Genomic DNA, 9,342 nt, shown 5'->3' on the forward strand with positions numbered 1-9,342 from the left:
ACATTTTTTACACCAATTATTTGCTAGTCATTAAAGTGTATAAAACTGTTTGATTTTAAAAAAAGAATACTTCCAAAATGCTTGTATGAAATAAACATGGTAGATAATTGCCTTAAAAGCGAATGACACATGCACTAAATCATTGCTATAAACGGATAAAACCCTACTCAAAATAGCAAATAATATTTTATTCATGTGTGTTAAATAACAGAGACATACGATGTTACTAATTTTTTGGGAATCAATTATATAATAATGGAACCAATATAATTTTACTATTGATAGATTATATAAAAATATTTCATAATATATAGATTTATGCTTTATATATTTTAGTAACCTATATTATATTATACCCTATACCAGTAACACACATTCTCCCTGGTATATTGTTAATTATGAATGTTATCAATGAATTATTATTTTTTTTAATAATAACACCATAAAGATATGATTAAAACGCTCTGCTTATACATTGCTTGGCGGTCAAATAAAAGGCAACATAAAGCTGTATAACTATGTAACTAAAGCTGTATAACTATGTAACTAAAGCTGTATAACTATGTAACTAAAGCTGTATAACTATGTAACTAAAGCTGTATAACTATGTAACTAAAGCTGTATAACTATGTAACTAAAGTTGTTGCTTAATATCACTCTTTATAATATTATGCCCTCCTTCCGATCTTAGAAGTGGGCCAGTATTCCAATCATATCTGACAACAAAGCATTTTCCCACCCAACAAATCTGACAACAGAATCATTTTTTCCCCTGAATATATAACAAGGGGTACTTCTTCCTGCTATATATCAACAAAATGTCTTTTTCAGGTAAATATCTGTCAGTGCCTAAACAAATTTATTGAAGCTTGATTGTGAAACATTAGTTCTTGCAAGGCCATCCTTAAAAAAATGTATGTTTGCAGTAACGCGACCGACTCACAAAATTTGCCCCTACTCAAATTTTTTTTTTCATGGTCTGGATAAAAAAATTAATTTTTTTTGTCTCTGAAAATTATGCCTTCGTTCTTTTAAAGGTTAATAGAATAAAAAAATGTAGTTCTTATTAAATTAGAATTCAGTTAACAATTTATTAATTGTTACCAGATTATCACAGCATATATTGTCCAGCATTTTGAAATTGCATGTTTATTTGGGAGTACAGTTCAATAAAAAAAAAAAAAAAAAAAAATCGACCTACCTACCCACCTTGAAAATTCTGGGTCGGGTTACTGCAAACAAACATATTTTTAAGGATGGCCCAACTTATATTAATCACTTTCAAGTCTGTTTCCTGGAACCAACCAGTACTGGTGTCATAAGAAGAAACATGGTCATGAACCGAGTAGGGCTCGAACCCATGATCCCTGGTTTGAGAGGCAGACCCCTTAACCACTAGGCCACCGCTCCCCTTGAATTTTTAACCATCAGGTATATGGCTTTGGGAACAGGACACTAAAAATAAAAATCTTTTGGAAAATAAAAATTAATATAATAATAATCATTATGATCAATGCTCAGCTTATGTTCATGTTTTCAAAATATTTTTTTTTCTTACCAAGAAGTATTTACACAATGTGTTAACACCTGCTGCTTTGACTCACAGTGGAAGTACTTTGGTCAAAATTTATTTTATAAGGGATTTCAGTTTTATGGGTCAGAACATCACCAATGATGCTAAGCTGAGTTTAAAACCAAAAGTGCAAAATAAAATTAGACATTTACAAGAACAGTCTATAGATAAGACTAACAGCTCAAGTAAAACTGCATACTGATTTGCAGGCAGGCCTGGATCTACATACACCTAGGTGGCTATGACATATTGATATTAATTATTATAATCACATTTGATTCCGACAGATCCATGGTTAAATAATGAAATTTATTCAATATAAAGGATCTTTATCAGCTAAAATAACTTAAGTGATTACAGTTATAGGCCATTTCCTACCACTGGCACCAGAGTCCTTAAATAACCATAAATTTATTAAGTGAAATTATCCCCATATAACACAAACTGCCCGAAATATTATCAAAAAAAGTTTCAGACACACCCCTTATAATACTGTCATATATAATTATATATGACAGTATATACAGGGATATGTGTCTCAAAAAAAAAATTTGATAATTTTTCAGGCAGTTTGTGTTATATGGGTATATAATTTCATTTATGGGTAAAGTCAAAAATAATGAGGCCAAACATTTAAAGGCTACCCAGATTAATAAATTAATAGTTGTGTATATTGTTATAAGTGCTAAATATAGCATCTATCAGTGTTGTAAAATATGCCAAGTTTCAGGGACATCACGCTACAAGTGAAAAGGAGACAAGAAAAAAATTACCCTAAAATGTCAGGAGTGTAACACTTTTTGTGTGACATTTTACACAAATGATGATTCTCTATTCCCGATACAGAAAAAAAGTTTCTTAAATGACAATTTTTGTCACTTATGTTATATATCTAATGCTCTTGCAATTGCTTTTTCTTATTTTTTTTTGTAAAATGTAGGTATCCCGCTTGGTTATCCAGTCACTAAAGTCAGTCGTTGTAAAATAAAATGTACTTTAAAAAAAGCATGGTTTGTACTAACAGTAAAGTTTCTGCTTATATCTTTGTCATTAACAGCTTTTCCTTGCTTTTAACATTTTGACCATTGTATATAGTTAAGAATATAAATTCTCTTTTTTCTATGCTATAAATGTTATTGACTCGGTTTTGATTCAAAATAATGACAGTGCTCAGTGTCAGGAGTGTAACATCTTGTACTTTTACTGATTTCCTTATTGCATATAAGGTGTTATATTAATATATTCTTTCTTTTTCAAAAACAAGAGTCCAAGTGATGTCAGCAGTGACATTAGTTCAAGTTAACTAAGTCATGTACTTTCTGTACATGATCATCAGTGATGTCAGGAGTGTAACACTATTTTTGCCATCTTTTAACCTTGTAACGATTTCATGAATATACCATATAAATTTCGTATCTAAATATGATTCTTGCCACTATTCAAAAGGAAAAGTAGTTTAGTATTTGTTTTTTTGTAAGAAACCACAATGCTTAAGTTCGGTTTTTAGTATATTTACTTAAATAACATCAAAATTTCCTAAATGTCCACTATTGACAAGTATAATCATTGAAGTTTAATGATAATACACTAAAGAAATTACTGAGAAATTAAAATCATGTATATACTCTTTGCAGAACAAAGCATTTATATACAATTATTGAAGATTAAGTATGCAATATGAGTAAAATACAGTATGTGAGAATAGTGAAAAGTGTTACACTCCTGACATTTTTTTCTTTTTCGGCAATTAGAGTTAACTTTGTTTTATTTTCAGCCGACTAATAAACAATTGAAGTAGATATCAAAAAAACACTATAAAACTCATGTTAACAAATATGCCAATTAGTATGATGAGATTTGATATTATTTCTTAACAGTAACCAAGTCAATAACAATAAAGACATAAAGTAATTTTTTTTTCATCTATGATAATTACTGTTAATTCTGCAATCATTTTTGTTATCACATTTTTTGAATGCAGTTCCTGCATATTCAATTTTCAGTTATTGTAGTCCTTAGTCTTTTAAAATACTAACCATTTGAATTCTGCCAAAACACTGCATTTTTGCTCTGCTTTTGCTTAATACCTAACCTTAATAAAGTAGTGGCTAGTAATACTAACAATTGTGAGAGAGAGACTAACCCGAGAGGTGTGCTTACAGACAGCATTGAGTCTTATATATAACAACTCAACAGAGCATAAAAATGAAACTCTTAGCGAGTTTGAAAATAAAATTCGCAGAAAAGGTTGTAAGATTCGAGGTACTACTCCTGATGACGGCAATTGTTTCTTTTGGGCCAGCAGTGATCAGTTAGATGCCCTTGGGATGACTCAACAAAGTCACACTCAGTTGAGAAGCAAAGTAATTCATCACATGCAAAACTTACCAGAGGTATTTATCAAGCTTAGTTTTAAAGTCATGCCTGAAATTCATTTAATTATTAAATTTTTTATTTAAAAAACTTGTAATTTTATGTTTTTAAATCATAGGTTTAAAAAAAAAAATACTATTTACAATTTTATTTTTCAGACTGACAAATTGGAATAAGGGCAAATGTTGGCAAGTGACTTAACCAAATATATTGAAAATATGTCAAAGAATGGAGCCTATACAGACCATGTGTGTTAACAGAATATGTGCAAAGCCCTGTCTTGCAAGATAAATGTGTTCATGGGGATACTCCTAACATAACCATTGGAGATGGAGATAGTTCCATACCAACATTGTTGATGATAACATTCCGGAAATTGAACATTATGTTAGCTTGCAGCGTTTAAATAGGTAACGACAAAATAAATATCTAATATAGAAGGATAAATTAAGCATGTTTCTGTTCTTTGTCAGATGAATTTCTACCAATAATTTTAGAAATGTATCTTTTAAAGACACAGTTAGTATAAACATTTTAATTATCATATTGCAGATTTAACCCTGAAGATTTTGTAGCTGTAGCTCTCAAGTCAAACAGAAGAACATATCTGTACATTGCTGGGTCATTGTTGTTTTTGCATACTTTTCATTAGTTTCCTCAGTAATTTTATGACCTAATTTTAGAACTTGAAATGTGATTGTTTTCTTTTCATTTAATAATATTAACTACTTATTGAATAGGTAATATCACAGGCAGATGATGACATCCAAGTTAGGTTCCTTAAAGCAAGCGGAGGTGTTGACGAGTACAGTTGGCAGGCCAAGGAGGATGTGTCCTGGCAGTCCTTTGAAGATATTGTTCAGACACTCAAAATGACAATTCTTCTTCCTGGGCGCGGAATACCGCTTCAATTTTTAACTTGAATGACTTAAGATCATAGAAATCATATATTTTCAAATAAACAGTTCCAAGTGCACATCTTGTGTCAGGAGTGTAACACAGTTTGAACAGTTAATGTTAATGTTTGTACTTTATGTAGTTTAAATTTGTAGCTTCTATTTATCCTTGTATTTAAATAAATGTTCTCTTAAACCAGTATGGTTTTCTACCAGGGGTAGAAAGCAAGTAGAACATATATAAAAAAGAAAATGTTTAGACTCAGATGGTTCACATATATATATATATATAGTTAAGGTTTGAAAAAGGTCACTTATTTTTTAACAAAGTGTTTTTAAAAAGGCAAGATAAACAAAAAGGAACAATTAACATAGAAAACTTATACTTGTCTTAAGTATTTCATTAAAAAATATTTTAAATCAATATTTTAAGATATTAAGTCTCTTGCCTGAATGTGTCAGGAGTGTAACACTCAAATGTTAAAGTGAAATTGTGCATTTTTTTGTGAAATAGATTCTTCATGGTAAAAATTATTTTGATATTTTCCTATAGGTTAGGAACAGAAGCTTAATTAATGTTTATAACCTTTATTTCCATTTATTTGCTAATTGTTTACTTGTTAGAAACTTGTTTGCGGTTTTAAGTGTAACTTCATATCTTTGCTCTAAGAATTATTCTCAAATTTAATAACCTATCAGTATGTTTACAAACATCAGTGGTGTTCTGTACATGTGTTTCTTATGTTATTTTTACCTCCAATGTTTCTGTAAATAACTATTATCATTTAAACAACTTATGCTAGTCATGTCAGGAGTGTAAAATACAAGTTAAATTTGACTGCTTATTTTTTTTTTTTTTTTTGAGAGGTTGAAATATTTGGAAACTTTATTTTACATCAAAGTAATTATTAATACATACTAACAAATACTTTTTTATTTCTCTACCCAATTTTCTCCTGCTTTAGAAAAACTTGATGTTCTTACATTAAAGAAAATCAGACTTGTGTAACAAAACAATAGCATTTTTTTTTCTGTTGTAAAACTACTGGTAAAAAAATGGTATATTTTTTATCTGTACATCACTACTGTTACTAAAATATGACAACACATATGATTTAATTAACATTTGGAAGTATAGTGACACAATTTTATAAAGCATTGGTTTTGTTAATTTTTGTTAATAAGTTGAAATAAAATGTTGATTTATACAATTTGTGTTGTGTTAGATAAAATCCAATTACTCGGCATTAAACATCAATCAATATCACATGGTTTTAGGTGAAAAATAAGTAGAAATATGAAATTTCAATTTTGACCCTATTTTCAAATTTTTGCCTCATTATTTTTGACTTTACCCTTATTTTATAATTATTTAAAGCTACATTAAATAAATATGTAAAATTATTTTGCCGTCTGCCTAAAAACCAAGCATTCAACAGTTTCATTAACCTTTTTAACAATAATGTTGTAAATTTCATCAAATTGTACTATTCATAAATTGGGATTTTAAACGGAAAACTCCACGGTAACACTAAAGTTCGTATACGAATTTTAACATGCAAATGAAGACTATAATCAGCCCCTGTATGCGCTACGTCACGGTGTTATAGCTGCTTTCCGGAACACAACAAATATGAGATTTTCTTGTGCAAACATACTTTTACCGTTTTAGCTTCACGGTGCACTAGGCATGGGGTGCAGAAAAAAAATCATCTCATAAAAAATATTAAATTTGTATGAAAACATTTGTTACAATGCGGAAAATTACCGTTAGATTAGGACTGCTACTTATAGTCATGTTTGTTGATTTGATATTGATGTACAGATGATCCGAAGGCGGAGTTTCTCATGCAAACTGAAATTGTACTTCCAATTTCCCAACAATGAGGTTGCACCCTTTTTATGCTTTAAAACTCATTTTGGTTGTCTCTACACCAAAGTAAGATCAGGGGTCGTTATGAAATCCAGTTTGTGAATGAAATGTCGTTATTTCTGTTTTTATAAAATTTATTTAATGTAGCTTTAAGGACTCTGGTGCCAGTGTTTCCAACATCCTTGCTATTTGGTTATAACCATTTAGCGACATGCTTGATTGTTCCCCTCAATTGTAATATCACTTGATTGTCCGCCTTGTAAGCGAGAGGTGTGGGGGTGGAGGGTCAATTCCCGGTCAGTGCCTGAGGATTTCTCAGTTTTACAAAATTACAACATGTATGTTTTATAAATACTAAATCATAAATCCATTCATTATTGTGCAGTATTCATGTAGAATCAATACATACATGCAGAATTTATTGCAGTTTTTAATATATATATTTTTTTTTACTATTAAAACAATATTTCTAATGGCTTATTTAAAAACTTATTTATAGAGTTATTTGTAATAAATACCACTCAAATAATTTTATTTGTAATATATACCACTCAAATAATTATTGCCACTACTTTTATACTAAATGAAAACTGCAAAGCTGAGCGACTTTCGTGGAAAAAAATAACGGATCCCCATGGTGTACCTCTCGCATAAAATTATGCGAACACACTAACGGACGGACATGTTTAATAAAAAATTATCATTCCGATTCCTGTCCTTCCGATCAAAGTTTATTTACAATCATATCAAATAAACACAAATAATGACGTCTAAGACATAAATTTTGATAAAATCAACATTTCTGCCAATAACTCAATCCGTACGCACGCACAAACGGTGACCACCGACAAAGCTTTCAGCAGACAAAAAGATCTCGGTGTTCAATCAACAAAAATCAAATTTATAATCAAAATGATAATATAGCGTACTTGTATTCAATTCACGTTGTTATTGCATCGGGGATACATGTATATAAACCACGTTTTGTTTACAAACAAATAAGAAAATGTACAAATAACGACTTACCGGTGCACTTACAAACTTGCTTGCATGATTTCAGTCGGCCATATTCCCTAGCCATGAATGATAACTCCCTGTTTCCCTGTCTAAATTTCCACCAAATTATTCCCCTTTCAAATGAACTCAAAGAAGGGACCTTTTAAAAAGACTTTGTATTTATTTATTCGATTTTTTGTTCAGAAATGGACAATTTTTTCTTTACCTTTGTATAATTTGCTTTCTATCTATATATGGTTCTTATGGTAAACATATGAGTTTTGATGGTAAACAAATGAATTTTCTGAACCGAAAGTAATCTAACACACATGTGACACAGCGTTGCTGTCATCACATGTAAACAATACATTAAATCGGTAAGAATATTGAGATACTTGTTTGACTATCAGTTTCAAATGCAAAATATTAATATGGAAAATAACTATGTGTAGTTTATGTGTATTGTTTTAATGTGTTTGTCTGATATTTTAGTTGTAAAAGCCATGTACACTTAGTGTCGCTTCATAGCAACGGTTTAAAACGTGAGCGGTAACTGAACGAGATATGGCAAAGCGCATGCTCGCGCACTGACTTCCGCTCAATCGAAATACTGCATATACATATAGCGAAAGTTCGTAAGTGCGGTGTCACGTGAAATTAGGTCAACTCACTGTACTGTTTACAACGACAATTCTGATTGGTTATCGTTATACAGGCAAGAGGTTCCGCACGGGAAGTGTACAATATTGATTTAAACATAGACTAGATATTGAAATTTCCGTGTTATGTCTCTTATCTTTTTTTCTTTCTTTTTTTAAATGATGTATTATATATCTTAATATTGTTAATGTGTAAATCTATATGAAATAAATTTTAAATTAAAAAATATAAATTAATTGAATCTTTTGGATTCTTGAATTGTATACTCGCTTAACTCAGTATAGATTTATCTACTTTATTTATGGACGTTTTGTTGGAACAATAAATGAAATCCTAATTGAAGCTCAATTCCATCTGTGAAGATCTTTCCAGCTTCCAAGTATAGGTGCAATAACAACGTGAAAAAAAATTGGCGAGCACTAATATACCAGAGTCCTTAAATAATTATAAAACGGAATATCTTACCTTTTAAAGATACTCAAGGAGACAGCAAAATAGAGTAAATTAAATATTCAGAATAAATGAGCCTTAGTCCAATTCAAGTTTAGATATACAAGTGTATTTTTTTTTTAATTTTAGGTAAATTTATATTGAGTTGCACAATATAAAATTTTCTTTTTTATTTTTAGTTAAATTTCAAATTTTGGGCACTGTACATAATTATTAATAAAGTGTCATTTTTCTGGAAAATCAGAGTTAGGGAATAGTTAGAAATTCAGTGCAAACAAGTTATTGATATAGACCAAAATCAAAGGAACATAGTACATAAATCTCCAAAAATATATCAATTCCTATGAAAGAGGTTTATTTCATTATATTATGTTATATATAAGTTTCTAGAGCAGTGTTCAGTGGAGTCCCTTTAAAGTCCTTGGGAGTGTTCAGTGGAGTCCGTTTAAAGTCTTTGGGGTGTTCAGTGGAGTCCCTTTAAAGTCCTTGAAAGTGTTCAGTGGAGTCCCTTTAAAGTCATT

The sequence above is a fragment of the Ruditapes philippinarum genome, unplaced genomic scaffold (genome assembly GCF_026571515.1).
Source record: "Ruditapes philippinarum isolate M1 unplaced genomic scaffold, ASM2657151v2 ctg6880_1_1_1_1, whole genome shotgun sequence".
NCBI lineage: Eukaryota > Metazoa > Mollusca > Bivalvia > Venerida > Veneridae > Ruditapes > Ruditapes philippinarum.